This window comes from Gouania willdenowi, unplaced genomic scaffold (assembly GCF_900634775.1).
Source record: "Gouania willdenowi unplaced genomic scaffold, fGouWil2.1 scaffold_340_arrow_ctg1, whole genome shotgun sequence".
Classification (NCBI taxonomy): domain Eukaryota; kingdom Metazoa; phylum Chordata; class Actinopteri; order Blenniiformes; family Gobiesocidae; genus Gouania; species Gouania willdenowi.
The window spans coordinates 403,364-421,494 of record NW_021145103.1 but is presented as its reverse complement, the minus strand read 5'-3'; the positions used below and the strand labels follow the sequence as shown (position 1 = coordinate 421,494).

The 18,131-nt window shown below is 35.7% G+C and overlaps 1 pseudogene; it reads right to left on the bottom strand.

Annotated features, from left to right (window-relative positions):
* LOC114459739 (transcription factor E2-alpha-like) overlaps nucleotides 1–16,731 on the bottom strand; it is a 34,510-nt pseudogene extending 17,779 nt beyond the window's left edge.
* Nucleotides 16,732–18,131: the final 1,400 nt, after the last annotated feature.

Below are 18,131 nucleotides of genomic sequence, written 5' to 3'. Positions count from 1 at the left end.
GCTTTTGTAAACAGGGCTCTTATTTTGAAGTGAATGAACCAGAAGTTTCAATGTTTTTTTTTGTATTCCTGGAGACATTTCATGTATTTTTGTTGTCCTTATGTGTTATTTCTCCATCATTTTGTGTATTTTTCTATTATTTTGTGTTTTTGGAGTTACTTTGTGTATTTCAGGAGTCGATTTGTGTATTTTTGTTGTCCTTTTGTTTTATTATATATAGTTACTTGTATTTTCCATTATTTGTACAAAAATCCAACTGGTGCTGTTTTTATAATTTAAAGAGATCAATAAAAATATTGAAAATGTGATGGTGCTCTGTGTCAGTTCACTACGAGAGCAACTGAACCAGGAATGTCCGGCCCACAAACCACAGTCTTCCAACATTATGGCCCACAGCAAAGTGTAGTTGAATAGCACTGGTGTATACTAGTATACAGTATGTAGTGTGTAGTAAGGAGTGTGCCATTTCAAACACAGCCATGTTATATGTTAAAAAGTAGTGCAATAAAAGTACAGATTTTTCCCTAACATGATAAATAATCATGATTAAGCTATTTATCAAAATACTCGTGATTATCATTTTGGCCATAATCATGCAGCCCTATGTTAATGTTGAACTTGCTCTTTATTACCACTCAATGGAAATCAAACTACTCCATGTTTGTCCCATAAACTAAAAGGAGTTCATCAGCCCTGCTTTATTCAACGTAACTTACCAACCATCCCTGGTCCAAATATGGGGGCAGAGGCCATGGCCTCCTGCTCATTGTAGAGGCCGTCTTCAGCAAAACCCTGAAAAAAAAAAAATACAAAGAAAATAAAGCCTCTAATTTAACTGTAAGTGCAGTTTAACAATCCTAATTTTAAATATGAATACAAAATGTGTGCGTGCGTGTGTAAAAGGGTGTGCCAGCACGGGAAAACTTGCACCCTCGAGGACACAGACAGGTAAGTGCTATTTATTTTGACTGAGTCAGAGAGTCGGCTCGTTAAGTAAAATTACACAACTTGGCTTTTATTGAAACACAAAACTGGCACAGACACACAGAGAGAAGTGACGGATACACACAGTAGCAGTCGGGAATATATGAGAAAAGAGGATGATGAGCGTTCTTTTTACAGACGTTTGATGCATTTTTATGATTGTTTATTTTTAGAGTTTTCTCTAATTTTGTTGTGTTTTTCTTAATTTGTCTGCAATTTATGTTTATTTAGTTTGTTGTTTTTTGTGTTTTTGTTGTGAAATGTGGTGAAAAACTGTCAAATGATGGCAATGACAAAAGGTGAATGTGGTTAAACTGGCATTAATAATAAGCATGAAATATGGTGAAAATCAGCTAAAAGTGACAATAATGGGTCAACAAATGTGACATTAGGTGGAAAAATGGTGAAAAGGGTTTATAAGTGCAGAAAACATCTTGAAAGTGGAAAAAAATGTGCAGAAAAGGCATTGAAATTTGATGGTGTAGTTGCAAAAATGGGCTCAAACTGTTAAAAAATATTCTTAGTTTCGTGATGGCATCTGGCAACCCCCTCCCAGTGACTCACGACCCAAAATGAGAACCCCTGGTGTAAAAAACAAATGTCTCGTTACTGACGTGTGCGATACAAGCAAATCCTGTTTCAATTGAAAACCATGTGCAACATGTTCTAAGGGACATGACGAGCATCTGTGAAGCAGTCTCATTATATCATGCTCACGTGTGTATTTTCTTTAATATGAGACGCTAACAAAGCCCATTTGATGGAAACCATGAGAAACAAGGTGCATGTTCGCGAGCACTACATGAAGCTAACCCTTACCCTTCCCTGGTTGAAAGACGGACTGTTTTGTTCTCCTGGTCCCCAGGAAGTGGCAGTGCTGCGCTCGTCCATACCTGCAGGACAAAGACAAGTGTTAGGGCGACTAAACCACCACATGACAAACACATTCCTGACAGATTTACAGCCTTCTCTGCTTCGAGGGGAAAAAACCTCAGTGTGCAGTGATGATACAGGTTTGTCAGGCTTCTCAGAGTAGCCTCCATACTTCACAGCTCTCACATTCAGATCTGAGCATACGACATGCATTTGACCAAATTCACCTAAGCTTCAGTATTTATCAATAGTGACGTGAGTGTACTCTACAATCAGATCTCACGTCAAGTCTGAGCTGGTGTAGATAATCTGAGTGGATTAGTGGAGCAGCAGCAACATGTGAATAGTTTTGAAAATAAAGTATTAAAGAAACCTCAGCTGTCATTGAAGCATAAGCAGACATTCAGAACAGATCAAACCATATCATTGAAATTAATTAAACAAAATTAAATGAATTTAAAAAAAGCCCACATTATTACTAATATCACTTTTTGGATTTTCCTTTCACGGAATGCTATATAACCCCGCTAATAAACTCTGCTACTCAGCACCAAAGTTCATCTTAGAAAAGCTTTTTTCAGGATTCCTATTTAATTCAAGACTTTTTAAGACTTTTTACTGCCATTTGAAATTAAATTTAAGACCAACTTTACAGTAAACACCATTGGGGGGGGGAAATGCCATATTAATTACACAGGGTTATGGTAAATGTTTTCTCGTAAACATAAAAAAAAAAATCAACATGACAGTAAAATACACACACACAAAAAAAACCACACTAAATAATCAAAATCACTCATAACACACAAGATGACTACAAAAAGCCATAAATCTATAAAACAACAAAAAATAAAAACCATTAAAAAAAATCTTCATTGGACAGGCATTTTTTGTTAAATAACCATTTCCCCATGTTGTTGAAATTTCCGCTGCAACCACGTCACTGTTTTGTAGTTGGTTGCACAATGTTACGGTAAATTGCAAAAAATATATATATATATATATATAAACGAATGTTACCATTTATTTAGAAACGTGAGACTAATTACAATCATAATACTCATGTGTTAAAATGTAAGACTTTTGAAACAATGATTTAAGACATTTTAATGACAATTAAGGCATTATTTTTAGATTCATGTTCTTTTCTTGTTTGACCTCAGTGGGCGGGACCTCAGAAACAGGAGGGCGTACCATGTTACTGAAGATCGAATTCAGCCGCTGCATTAACAACACCTGGTCATTTGTACGCTAGGATTGATCAGATACCAATGTTTGATAAATCACACGTTGGTCCTGTCGTACGACACAATGTGAACTCAGATGTGAACACCCGTTTTCACGCAAGGTTGATAAATGAGGACCAATGTGACAGAGCGTGGACAGGAGCTGTAGGAAGTTTGAATAATTAACACACAGTAGGAATCATCCTCAGCATTCTCCTTCCATCTCCCACTCCTTCCTTTACATTTTCCATGGCAACTGCCATCCACAGCTACTATTTGCAGTGGATGTAACAGACAGCCATCACTCCACTCTGACCAACAATCCGTATCAAGGACTGATTCAGTGGCTTTGCATTGCGTGAGGATTTCAAAAAGGGGTGATTTTAAAGAGCACTGAAGCAGAAATTGCTGCCCGTCCCCTTCCCTCTCCCTCTCTCAATCTCCTCTCATACCGCAACGCGACATCTCTGGGGGAAAGATGAGGCTTAATTGTGTGTCGATTTGCATAATTGTGCATATTAATGCGCTCTCGTTTTATGAATATTCATATTTCTTTTTTGTTTTGTCGTCTAATTAAAAAGCGAAGGCGGGTGAGGGGGAGGCCGGGTGGAGGGAATGATGACAGGATGAGCAGTTAGAACAGAGTGATGGGTCCACTGCACTGGGAGAGCTGAGAGATCGCCGTGACAACTGTGATGTATATGCACGACACCGTCAGCATGAGAGATGGAGACGATGGCGTAGATGTAAGAAGATACAGAACAGGCACAAAACGAAATAATCCCAGCAAGTTCATTTTATCTATTTTTCAGGAAATTTACTTTGATCTCCTGACGTGTTTCGACTGTTGACTGTCAGTCTTCCACAGAGGTGTCTGCTGGTCGCTTTTATGTGTCCTTGTGAGTTCTTCCTGGGCGTGGCCAGCCTGACAGAATTAATTATTGTAACTCATGTATTACGTGTTATCTTTTTATGAAAAATACCTGTCTTTTGTAGTTTTATTTATTTGCTGTATATTTTCCCCTTTGTTACTAATGGGCAAGTGAGAAGTTGCTCTCAATGATTTCACTGGTTAAATAAAGAAAAATAAATAAATAAGGTAATGAAAAAAAATAAAGGTATTGAATGAATAAATAAGATAACAAATGAATAAATAAAATGAAATTAATAAATATAAATATTTAAATTTAATATAAATTTATATATTATTTCAAACCAGCTTGCTGCTGTTCTTTTCTTTCTGTAATGCTGCTGGAAATGTAACTTCCCTGATGGAACTTTCCCAAGGGATTATTAAAGTCTATCTAATCTAATAAATTAATAAATGTAACAAATAAACATTATAAAAAATAAAGATATTAAATGAATAAAGGTAGTAAATAATTTATGGTAATAAATGAACAAATGAAGGTTACAAATTAATAAATAACGGTAGTAAAAAAGGTAATAAATCAATTACATAAAGGTGATAATTATTATTATCATTTATAATAAAAGAAATAAATTACATTTCAATATAGATTAAAATCTTTATTTTATTATTACTAGTAATTGTAAATAAGCAACACCAGAATGAGGTATGAATGAGGAACATCAGACGAATTCTCTGGAGAACCCCAATACACCTCACCCCCAGCATGTTTGAGCATTGCTAGTCTATAATTACACAGGAAGAGCTAGGGAAACAGACAGGCAGTGTGAGTCAGAAGCTTCAGAAGCAAAGATTGGGGCTAAACTTGTAGACGTGTGTTGGGCCCCGGGGCGACGGTAACCTCTCACACCGTTTGTCTTCACCACCTTTTCCTTCCTTTGGTAGAGTGAGTCACGCAGACACAAAGCATGATGTCAGATACAATCTCAGTGAGTAAATGCTGTAAATGAACCAGTGAACAATGTACAATAACATGAGTGAGGCTGTTTTAAACTGTGCGTCACCAGACATGCTTAGAAGAAGTTTCAACGCCTAATACACTGAGTACACAACGTACACTTTAGGAATTCATATATCCAAAACACAACACTATGTAATTATAGATGTGGACAAGTGTTACAATGAGCAGAAAGTTAGAAGAGCATATTTAAGACGGGTGTGGGCAACTAGTGGCCCTTTGTCCAACTTTGGAAGTAAACATACAAAATGACTCCAAAAACATACAAAGTGACAGAAATAACTTCAAAAAGACAAGAAAAACAGACAAAGTCATAAAAAAATACATAAAAACACCAACAATACACAAAATGACTCCAAGCACACAAAACAACAGAAAGACGAGAAACCAGAAACCGCCAAAAAAAACCAAACAAAATACTCGAAAAAATAAAACTACAATGATACACAAAATGACTCCTAACATATAAAACTAAAATATAAAAAATTATCTCAAAAAGATGAGAAAAGTACACAAAATACAAGAAAAATATACAACAAAAGACTCCAAACACATAAAACAAAACACATGAAAAGTGACTCCAAAAAGATACAAAGTGACAGAGAAAACCTTGAAAAGAGAAGAAAAACAGACAACATAAAAGCACACAAAAAATACACAAAACAAATGACTCCAAAAACACACATTAAAAATACAAAAAAATACTACAAAAAGAGACAAACAAGAAAAATACACAAAATACAAGAAAAATACATTAAATGCAAGGAAAAATACGCTAAAATGAAAAAACAAAACAGCTCCAAAAGCAAAGTGACAGAAAAATAAAAAAATAGGAGACAAAAGACAACACAAATACACAATCATGTTTTTTTTCAGGCACATAGTACCATTCTATAGCATACTCAAATAAGTATGCTACCCAATTTTTTTTGGAAAATGCAGCAAATATTAAAATTTTTTTTTTAAAACAAATGTCCCTCTGTAGCACACAGTTCATGACGCTTCGATTTCTCCTCTGTCTCTTTCAGAAACTCCAAGCTTGTCTGACAACCCCATGAACACGCCCCCTTCAGTACTCATACAAACACGCATTGATGTTTACTTGTTTTTTTGTGCGCTGTATTTGGCTACTTTCTACATTGCTGCAATACATTAGAATGATTATCAAAGTGAGGAATGCTAACGTACAGAGGGAGGTCTCTTCCCTGTCACCGACACGCAAACACACGCACACACACAGTGTTATTCCACTGTAATATAGAAAGGCCCAACCAGGGACAGGAATTGTAAACTAGCGCTAGCTTTAAACTTTTACGTGCATACTTATTTTGTATCTACGATGAATTGTCCCTGTCAAATAAATAATCAAATGTTGACAACAAGGTTACTTCTAGTTCTAACCTCAAATGTTGACTTGTTCATCTTTCTCTAGAAAAACCTCAAATTAAGCTAAACACAGAATAAGGAAGTTTGACCTACTTTGATTTCTTTGGCTGTTTTTTTTTTAATTTTTTTATTGTTACTAGGCTGTTTTTATACCTGTGCCTTTAAGAGTGTTCCTGACTCAGTTAGAATGTTTGCACTTTATCTAAAGAATCTGTATGTGTTAGTAGGCAGCATTCAGTTTCTAATGTCATAAATATAAAAGTATGAAAAGAAATACTGTCAAAATGGTGTACAGACAATGTTCTAATGGTCTTAATTTTTGTTATTGTTAGCATTGCTGTAAACTGTGTGGCTTCCTGTAAAACCGTGAGCTTTCGTACCATGAGGTTTATATCATGATTATATCGAACCTTGAGGTTTAGATATTGTTACATCCCTCGTAAAGAAACAAAATGATCCTTTAAAGGTCCTCCCTTTCTTTATTTTGGTGCAGACGTATCTTCCTCAGTTCTCAAAGACAAAAACATATGAGTTAAAGATGTTGAAGCAGCAGTATAATGATCATTATCTCTCAGATCCTAAAGAGGGATGTTTTCCTCAGCCACACATCCAACCTTCACACACCCTAAACCACAGCCTGCTGGGAAACGGCATCCGACACATGAAGACAAGTTTAACCAAGCTGAGCTTTTTAAAGCAACCATAAAACACCATTGAGATTATTTACATTATGTCCAGCTGAAGAAGACACACACACAATCGTACACTAAGACATTTATTAATTACTGACCCAACTTTAACTGAAAGGATCAGAAAAGTGTTTAAACAAGATGTGATTTAAAGGTTTTTTGTTCAGGATTAATTCTACAAACTTCATCAGGCGATGCAAAGGCCAAAGTCATTGTTAAAAATGTTCTTTTTCTCAACAAAAAAACAAAAAAACTGAGATAAGCTACTTACTGCTTTACTTTAATTTAATAAAGACACAAATAAATATTAAATAGAGCACGCAAATTTCTGAATTACCCGGGAGGCCGCTTGACATAGAAATCCCATGGTGAGATACCTCGAAACCCCCCCCCGACAATTTAATATCGTAAGATAGCATTTCACCCCTATGTTTATAAAACTAAATAAAAATACACCCATTTATCTAATGCATCAGCAGAAAATCAGATCAAGATGAAAAATTTAAAGTAAAGCATGAAAATTGAAGTAAACTCACGCATTTTCTTTACTCAATAAAAAAAACAGAAGAAAAATCAGTCAAGGCAGGAAAACAGCAGCTAAATACATTCAAATTCAACCAGCTATATTTAAATGGCAACGTTAGCTTGTTATTTCTTACCTGCACCTCCAAACTGACTGCTGGCAAGTGTTGTGGGTCGGTTTTTTCCGTTTGAAACTGGTGGCTCAAACATCTAAACGTAGAGAAACAAAGTTTAAACAAACTCAGTTAAGATCAAATTGATCAGGAAGTAATGAACAGCATCCATCCAATCATGTCCGAAATCTAAAACACAGAGACACATTCCATCTTTGTGTAACATCTTACCGCACTGAAATCCAGCAAATCGCTGAGTTCTTTGTCTGTTTCCACTGCAGCCATTCTCTGCTGCTCTTCACTCGGGCCTTTCAGTCTCAGCAAGCAACTACAAGCAGAGGAGACAGAGGGACGTTATTCAGCTCCCTATAAAATCGACGTTAACGAAATCACAAAACAGAATCAACCAGAATCCACTATTGGACGCAGAAATGGACAGAATCGGGATGAAACGCCGTCACTGTGAGGCAAAGGGATGTTTATTATGGGGAAATGTTTCCGGGGACCGCTCATAACATGCACCACCCTCCCGCCTTGGCCGCTTTAAAAAGCGCCTAAACCACCACGAACACCGTCTAAACTGCCAAAAAACTACGCAAATCATCACTGATTCCTAAATACAGAGCCGATCAGTGCCCGCTTAACTTTACTGTGCCTGTGAAGCTCTGTCCTTTTCTCGTCAAGTGTAGAGGTGCTGTAAAAACATGATCAGTTTTACCTGCTCAGAGGGTTTGATCAACATCTCATCAGTCCTACAGAAAATCTGTGGGATTATAGTCTGAAACAATGTAGATTAAAAATAACTTCTGATACTGTAAAATATTTTGGCCCTTAGTGGTGAAATAACTGATGCATCCTTGTGTCCATGTATTTTTGTGTAGTCATTACGGTCTGGAATGATGTCATCAGGACCATTTAAACTGTTATTCTAACTTAAACAATACACCTGCTCAAATTCAGTAAACCATTGATCCCCGAGGGGAAATATGGAGATATTAATGCTTTCATACATTTCTATAAGACACACAAATAAATAAAAAGGAGCAGTCAGAATAATCCATGTCAGTACAACTTTTATCTACCTTTTAATTGTATCTTAATTTATTTTTGACATACATTTTTGTTTAATTATGGGTTTTTATTTATTAATATTTATTTTGTTTCCTTACAGGTGTTAAAAACTAATATTTTCTTCAAAAATTGATAAATATTTCTATAAAAAAATATAACTAAAAAAAAATTAATGTGTAAAATATGTAATTTGGAAAAAAAAAAAAAAAAAAAAAAAAAAACTTAATTTACCTCCGAGCACGAATGTTAAATCAAACCCACTGTGTTTAAAGAATGACTATTTTAGTAATTGATTCATTTATCAGTGATGCCCCAATGCCGTTGGCGTGTGACAACTAGGGGGGTGAGGGGGCATGTTCCCTGAAAAATTTTGCAAATATGATGCTATATGGTGGCTTATATTAGTGTAACTGTGGCTTTTCTTCTGTCCATTTTGTAGCACTTTTCTTAGCTTGATGTATTTTCTCACCTAGTTTTTGTTTGCATGATACATTTACAAGTTGAAATCTAGTATCCACGATAACGATAACGATGACAAAGAATAGAGCATCATTATCAGTTGACCTCTTTCCAGTTGCAAATGTACCAACTTATCCAGTAGTATGGGCGCTTGGTCTCTTAGTAGTCCTCTGTAGAATGCCGTCTGGCACTGTAACATATCTGCATGATTAACATAATTTCTGTGTGGTTTGCTTGTAGTTGGTTTTGGTAATATATTTTGATGTATTATTGCACATTAATATTATATTATATTATATAATATATCTAACACATGCACATTAATATTCATATTAATATATCTAACACAAGCATATTTTAATGAAGCACAAAAGTTGATCGTGGAAGTTTAAAGCTCGTGTAAAGCAGAAATAAATTTGTGTTATGAGTTTGAGGTGTCAGTGGATGGTCTGCTCCGCTCGAGTGCAAATATGTGTACCTCTCCCGGGTAGAGTCAGAACTGCGCCCGATAGAGCGAAACACACAATCAGGGTGCAAAACAAGTGCTCATTTCATGGAAAATGTGGCACCAGCGGAAGCGTTTAATTACGCTTGCCGCCTACGCTTCTGGACATCACTATCTATCCATTCTTAATTGATAAATCATGAAAGAGTACTAAACTTTCTAAAACAGCATTTCGCACAAAACATTTCAGAGGAGTGAAAACTGAACAATGAAAAAAAAAATGTACAGAAAAATATACAAAAATGACAACAAATATATTAGAAGTTACAACAAAAACATGACATACAACAAAATAAATCAGACAAAACAACAATATAAAAAAAAAGGAATGACAGAAAAATTATGACAAAAATACACAAAGTGATTCCAAAAACACAGAAATTAGAGACAAACAAATGTAATAGAAATGACTACAAAAAAACATGAAATACAACAAAAATACACGACATGCAGGAATCTCACCAGGAAGTTTTCAGTGTAGTAGAATCGAGTGGTGCGTGAGCGAGCGCCATCGGTGCGGAAAGTTTGGAAATGACTCTCTTAGGGCCAAATTTACTGAAGTAAAGCTAAAATGTTTTCTTTGTTACTGCCTTACTTTAAAGCCAAACATTATTTGTTGAATTGGTGAATGTGACATTGAATGTAGTTTGAGAGTTACTCATGGTTGGTATAGGTCCTCTGATAAACACTCACACAGTGTAGAGACAAAAAATAAAGACTGATTCAAAGACATACTTGTCAAATTTACATGAAGTACCTCAATAATTTTGAGATTATGAAGCACACTGTATATAATGAACAGTGATCGTGTGTTACAAAGCAAAGGATGCACACAGGCAAACATCGGGGGCAGCTAAGTGGCTGCAAAGGTCTTCAGGTAAAGACGGGAGCATCTGAGCTAAGGCTGTGCGAAATTGGATTATTTATTGAGGGAGATTTTTAAAAAGTCACAATCGGAAAATCAATTATTCACCTTTACAAGAGCATGAGTCTTAACTCTAACTTTTCAATTAAAATAAATCACTTGAAATAATTAAATCCAGTGTCTTTTTATAAAATGGGGGTAGAAAAAAAAAAAAAAAATCAAAATCACAAATTGAGTTTTCAAAATAAAAAAAAAAACGGATTTTGTTTTGAGCTAAAATCGTGCAGCTTTAATCCGAACAAATTGCCTGTATTAAATAGATGGTAGATCTATTTTAAAATGACTGCAGACATCAGATCTATTGTCAAAAGTACTTTATTGCTGAGATTGTCCGCAAGAGTTAAAATGCATAGAACAATCCCAGAATCAAAAATAAATAAGGCTCTGTCATTCAACAATTTCAAGCTTTAACCCAGGTTTAAGCAAGAATGCAACAGCAACTTCACAGTAGCTTAAATTTTCTGATTAAGAAATCAGATAACTACATATGTTATAACATAACATTATAAATAAAAAAAATAAACTCTTCTCTTAGCATCTCAGCATAGTGCAAATAATAACTTAAACATGCCTGTGGCAGACATATACTAGCCTACGCAAAGGCTAAACAAATATAAACAAAGAGGGGGCAGGCTCACATCGCGCTACGGTAACCCACAAGGATGGAACACAAGAAAGCCCGAAAAAACTGTGGTGGGAAAAAAAATATAAAAAAGTCAAGTTTGCAAAATAAAAAATGTTTTAATCTACAATTTTGATAAATCGATTTTTTTTGCCCAGCCCTAATAGACGGTGAGGCTGACGTTTGTGTTTGAGTTATGCAAATTTAAAAAAGTTTAAACAACCTGTGCACACCTGGAAGTCCTTTTTGTGTCCAAGTGTGACACAATTATTACAAGGGTACCAATTCAAAAAAGAAACTGCAGAATAGCCCCCTACGCTGCTTGAAACACACAGTAGGGGGCGACATTACACAATAGGGGGATCAAAATTACACCATAGGGAGCCCCAACGCTCAACAGCGCTGGAGAGAACCTTGAAAGATGAAACTGAAACAAAACAGTAATTAAATGGAATTGAGCAATATTTGTAATTGAAAAAGGGAGTCCCTAGTTACACAGATGAACTGTGTGGTCCACAGTTTGCGCAAACATTTGAGATTTGAGTCAGAAAATCATGACACAAATATTGTTTGTTCTGTCCGACCTCAGCTCAGCTCCAAGCAGCTGCACAAGGAACCACAACAGATGAAGTTTCAAAGCTGTGCATTTAACCCACAAAGTGCTGAGTGAGGAGTAATAAAGTAAATCAAAGCCATTCAAAGGGCTTGGTTGGCAGGCCACATCTATCATGTGCGATCAGCAGCCACAGGCCACACTGCTCTTCCTGTTCATCAGGCCTGGAGCTCACTAACCAACCTGCTGCAACAGCTCTTTAAGTTTCCACTGAAATTCACACAGTGATACGACAACACCACACGAGCACTTCCAAAAAGTCTGTGTGAAAAAAGAAAATAAAGAAAGTAGATGGTCTTTAAGAAGTAAGCAAACATGACTAGTCCACCTAATGTCACTTAATAAATAATAACATTAACATACATCATAACAGTTGGAGGCACCTGGATAAATTATACATTACATTTTAGACTCTAATAGGTTGGAAAGACTAAAGTGAACGTTTCTCCCGTGAAGGAGAGGGGTGTGAAACATAATTTAGTCTAAGGGCCAAATACAGACCAGTTTGATCTCAAGTGAGCCGCAACTTTTAGGCGGGAAAAATTTGCAATTTTACCAATATTCTGCCCTGTGAAATAAATATATGTAAAGCAATGGACGTTACAGACAATATCCAATCTTTAAATTTGGGAAATTATTTTATTAAAATTGCAACAACAACGTGCAAATATATATGACTGCCATCATGTGATAAAAGCATGGGGAAACTGTGCAAATGGGGCAAATAATGTAGATATTTATTGAATTTATGTATTTGGAAAGGCTGAGATATCTACAACTAATTTTTACACAATCATTCATGTTTTCAACTTTATCCTGCGGGCCGAATATGGCCCCCGGGCCTTGAGTTTGACACATGTGGTGTATGGCCTCCGATGGGGGGAAGGAAACACGTTCTGAAATATAGACATTTTGATTTCTTATGATGATGACATGATTTGTTCATCAATGGATTTTTTAAAGGACTTGTCTTTAATCTGCTCCTTTTTCTATTATTATTATGTTTTGAAAAGCATCTACAATACAGTTTACATAACAAAATGTATATACTTGTATTCACATCAACTATACATTAAAAACGCTGACTGTTTATGCAATGTCCTATACAACTGTTAACTTGCTTTTCATTCTGTTCTTTTCATTAAAAAATGGAAATTAAAATAAATAATGGTGAGGGGGATGTATTTTCTCTCTTTTTATTTAAAATCAGGTCCCAACGTGACACGGAAACCCCTCACATGCATGTTCTGGGACAACATTACACAATGACACACTGTTTTTCCACAGTAAAACGTAGGATTGAAGGTCCAAACCAGGGGTGTCAAACTCATTTTAGTTCAGGGGCTAAATACAAATCAGTTTGAACTCAAGGGGGGCACAGCTTATAAGCGGGGGAAAAAAGAAATGTCAACAATATGCCCTACTTTGCACTTCCACCTTAGATCATAAAGAAAGTATGTATGGCACCAACAATATCCAAGCGATATGAAGTGACAGATATCGGTCCCTGCAGGATCTACACTACATTTAGTTGATTTTATGATTCATTTTTATTTAATTTGGGGAAATAATTTCAATTAAATTGCAGAATTTTGGGAAAAATTCAGTTATTTCAACAATTTCCTTTTACAAAAAAGAATGCCATCATGTGAAAATTGTGAGCGCTGGCAAATATTGTAAAGTTTCAATGAATTTGTGTATTTTGAGAGACTGAGATATCTAAATCAAATTAGTTGGTAATTTAAATATTGGTTCTTCATGTTTTTTTCTGTCATTTTTACTTTCTGCTGCAGGCCAAATTGAATGTCCTAAAGGGCCGGAATTGCCCCCGGGCATTGAGTTTGACACGTGGTTTAGAAAGCGTAAAAAACTGACAAATATTTTCAATTTCGCTCATAAGCCCGTTTAAAATCTCTTGGTACGCATTAAGGTTGGAATGGTGATCATGTTATCCTGTGACTAAGAATGAACACAGAACTTCATCTGGAGTGTGTTTTTAAAGCGTCAGTTTAGATTATTATGACTACATTCAAATGTGAAAAGGCTTTGGAACAAAGACAGGTTTAGCTGATGATGTATTAGCTTAACTGGTGATCAGTGAACCTGGAGACACGTCATAGCATTAGCATCTACAATGACATGGTTGTGAAGGATTTCGTACAAAACGTGAAGGTGATATTTTTCTCTTTTTGGGGTCATAGCAAACAATTCTATGGGATTCATTCTGTTTAACGAGTTGCTGAGGGGTTAGCAGTGTGGCTAACGTCGCTCTAGTGCCGTAATTAATAACGGTAGTTGACTATTATCCCCAATTAGAATGTTTGGTATGATTTCCGAAACTCTAATAGCTGTAAACATGATGATGAAATGAGTAAACCACTTAAAGAGAATTTGTGAAGTTTTGAAAGAGAAAATTGGAAGCTCTGTCTTCATTTGCGCATGAGTATTCATGTGAATGTTTGAACGAGACTGATACAGTTTATATTGTTACATTTTTAAAAACACAGTCAAGTTGTTATAAAAACATGACGAACGCAGCAATGAAAAAGCACAGCACAGAAAGTTGCATTAGCTTATTAAGCTCACTTTGTTTTGATTTAAGTCTGACACTAATATTGGACAACCTTTTCTTTATAGTTTTGAATCACTTTTAAACTGTTTTAGACAAACAGAAGAGCTTATTTGTCATTTTGTGATTTTAGAGTTATGTTTGGGTGTTTTTTGGAGCTATTTTGCGTCTTAGGTGCCTTGTTGTTTATATTTGTGTTATTAGAGTTATTTTTCTGTTTTTTTTTTTTTTTTGGAGTGATTTAGTGTTTTTTGCTGTCCTTTTGTGTCATTCAGCTCATCAGTTATGTTTGTGTATTTTTGTTGTCCTTTTGTGTATTTTTCTGTATGTTTTGAGGCCATTTAGCATATTTTTGTTGTCAATTTGTGCCTTAGGCAGTAGACACCTTGTTGTATATATGTCTGTGTTACTGAAGTTACTATTCTGTGTTTTTGGAGTGATTTCATATTTTTGTCATTGTTTTGTTTATTTTTTGCCATTCTTTTGTGTCAATTAGCTCATTATCAATCTAAGGGAAACATTAAATAACTTGGAAAAGAAGAAAAGGATTGAAAAGGATGAACAAATAAATTAATACACTTTTGTTTTGTGGAGCACTTTTGTTTATTTTAGTGTCTTAAGAGTTTTTGATTATTTTTGCTGTGATTTTGTGTGTTGCATGCCTTCTTGTGCTTTTTTTAAAAGTTATTTTAGGGGGTTTTGTTGTTGCTTTCTACATTTTTCCTTTCCTTTTGTGTCATTCAGCTCATAATCAAGCAAAGCCAACTATTAAAAATTAAATATCACGACTTGGAAAGAAGAAAAGGATTGAAACGGATGCAAACACTATGTCAAATCTATGAACAACAAATAGTGTGTGTCAATAGGCTTACAGATTATTTAAAGTGAGGGGAAAAAACACAATAATGTGCCAACAAAGTGCACACTTAGTGATTTGTGTGAGTGTGAGTGGGCCGAGGTCAAAATGGGGGACAGATCCTAAGCCCCTCCTTAACAAATGGAAGTTGCTTGTCTTGGAGCTCCCCCATCTTTGGTCTGCTGTTGCCCATTTGGAGAAAACTTTTTATGGCCACACTTTTCTTTCTTTACAACAACCTAAAGTTGGATTTTATATACAAAACGGATGTGTGCTGTGTGTTTTTAATGCGTCTCACATTAAATGATCCCTTTTTGCAGAAGAATCTTAAACTAGAACCTGTTGCCTGCTCCATAACGTCGAAGTGAACACAAAGAGTAGATCCCGTTACTTTAAACTGAAGGTATAAACTAAATTAGCACAAATTACTACAAAATACCAGCAAAGAGTGTAAATTAATGAGTGTAGTAGAACACAACATTACAATATAAGAATAAATAGATTGTAGCTACACTTGTGTGTGTAAATAATGTAGTAATAATGACGTTAATATGACCAATGTCAAATGTTGTGGTTTCTGATGCTAGCAGGGCAGCATTAGCTAAAAATGAATAAGAGCTGAAATAAAGTATAGCATTGTAATAATAGTGATAATAAAGACATTTAAGAGCTAGAAAGGCACATTAAGCACCCAGGTAGTGTGTGTGTGCTTACATGTGACGTGCAGTGAGGCAAAAAAAAAAAAGCACAGAAGTGAACAAAGTGCATCCATCACTCAGTGAAAAGTGCTAAAGCAGCTCAGGAGGCTAAAGGCGCCCCCACACCGCACAACTTCAAACTTGATCATTACTCCTCCAAACAGCCTCACAAACTGCTCCGGTCCCCAGTGTGAATAATCGAGGGGGTAAAGGGATCCACGTTACCTGGACTCCAATGGTACTGTGGCATCCAACCCCCGGGAAACGAGCGACGAGGACGGGGAGAAAAAACAAAGTTAGGGATCCGATGATTCCCCCCGTGGTCCCGGAGCTCGGCTTATGGCTGGAGACGAGGAACGGGGACACACTGGAGCTCTCCTCCCGCTGCGGGTCTTCCGTCACCACACTGGAAGCAAGGCTCCCGCTCGAACCATATCGCTTTAGTTGGGTAGTTTCCTCCGTTTTTAGAGAAACTGTATCCGTCTCATTTTCCAAGTAGACATTTTAACAGCCTCCACATTGTCGGTTCCGACGAGGTATCCCTCCGCCGCGCAGCCTGCGGGAGGGACACCGACGCTGATACATCAGCGGTGTCCTATTTCAACTCCAGCCCGCTCACCGGACGAAACGCGTTGGCTACACCGTAATTTTCCGCCGTTAATGCCGTAACTGTCACTAAACGTTACGTCTTCACCACAGCAAACGGAGAGCACGATTGCACGAGCGCCAATTCGTACGGGTCTAGTTTGACTGGCGGAAGAAGACAGCGGAAAGCAGGACAAGACCGGAGTAGTGGAGAATGGAACGATAATGCGCGAGTGTGGACCAATTGGAAGCAAAGAACATTTGACTGACAGGTGCAACATCCCATCAGAGGCTTCAATTTGCATTTAAGGGCGGCACGGTTAAATCCCTCCGTTCTGTTGCATTATATTTTACAAAATAATTCTTTTAAAACTACTAAAAGCTCCAAACTGTGTAACAAATGACGGTAAAATAATTCTCAAACTGAATCCAAATGCGGACCAATTGGATGCATTTATAACAAATTATTCATCAATACTTAGCATACGAGTGGATGTTTAAATTCTAAATTGTTAGTTTTGTGTATTTCTGTTCTCATTTGATGTGTTTTAGAGTCATCTAGAATATTTTTGTAATTCTATTGTCCTCTTGTGTATGTTTGTTTTTAATGTTGTTATGCTCTTGTGTATTTTTCTGTCATTTTGTGTGTTTTTGGAGTCATTTTGTGGTTAGACCCCTCCGTTCTGTTGCATTAAAATATATAAAAAGAAATAAAAATAGAAAAATAATAAAAAAATAAATTACAGCTACTCAAAGCTCCATTTGTAACAAATGACAGTAAAACATTCTCAAACGGTCTCCAAATTTGGAACAACTACATACATTTATTTAAAAAAATAATTCCTCAATACTTGGAATACTTGCTATAGTTTTGTGTATTTCTGCTCTCATTTGGTGTGTTTTTAGAGTCGTTGTGAATATTTTTGTAATTTATTGTCCTCATGTATTTTTCTGTCATTTTGTAGGATTTTGGAATCATTTTGTATATTTTTGTAATTGTAATGTGCTCTTGTGTATTTTTTTTTTTTTTTTGTCATTTAGTGTGTTTTCATAGTCATTTTAATTGTTTTTTGTGTATTTTATCGCCCTTTTGAGTCTTCTTCCAAAAGGACAACAAAAACAGTCATAATTGGCACAAATACACAATGTGACTCCAAAACACCTAAAAAAGACACGAAATGACAGAAATATACACAATAAAACAACAAAAACACACAAAATGACTCCAAAACACAAAAAATTACTCTAAAACGATATTGAATGAGAGATAATTATACAAAATGACTCAAAAGATACAAAATGACCACAAAAACAAACAAAATTGATTCCAAAAATGCAAAAGATTAGAGAAAAATATACAAAATGGCAACAAAAACACACAAACTCAAATTTAAATGATTTTTTTCTTTAAAATGCTGACACTTGGAACACTAAAAGTAGGCTATACATAAATTTAAAACATTTATTTTATGTTTACTTTAGATTGTATAAATACAGAAGATGCATAGGTTTTTAGTTCTTAGCTTTTTATTACCTTTGTATATAG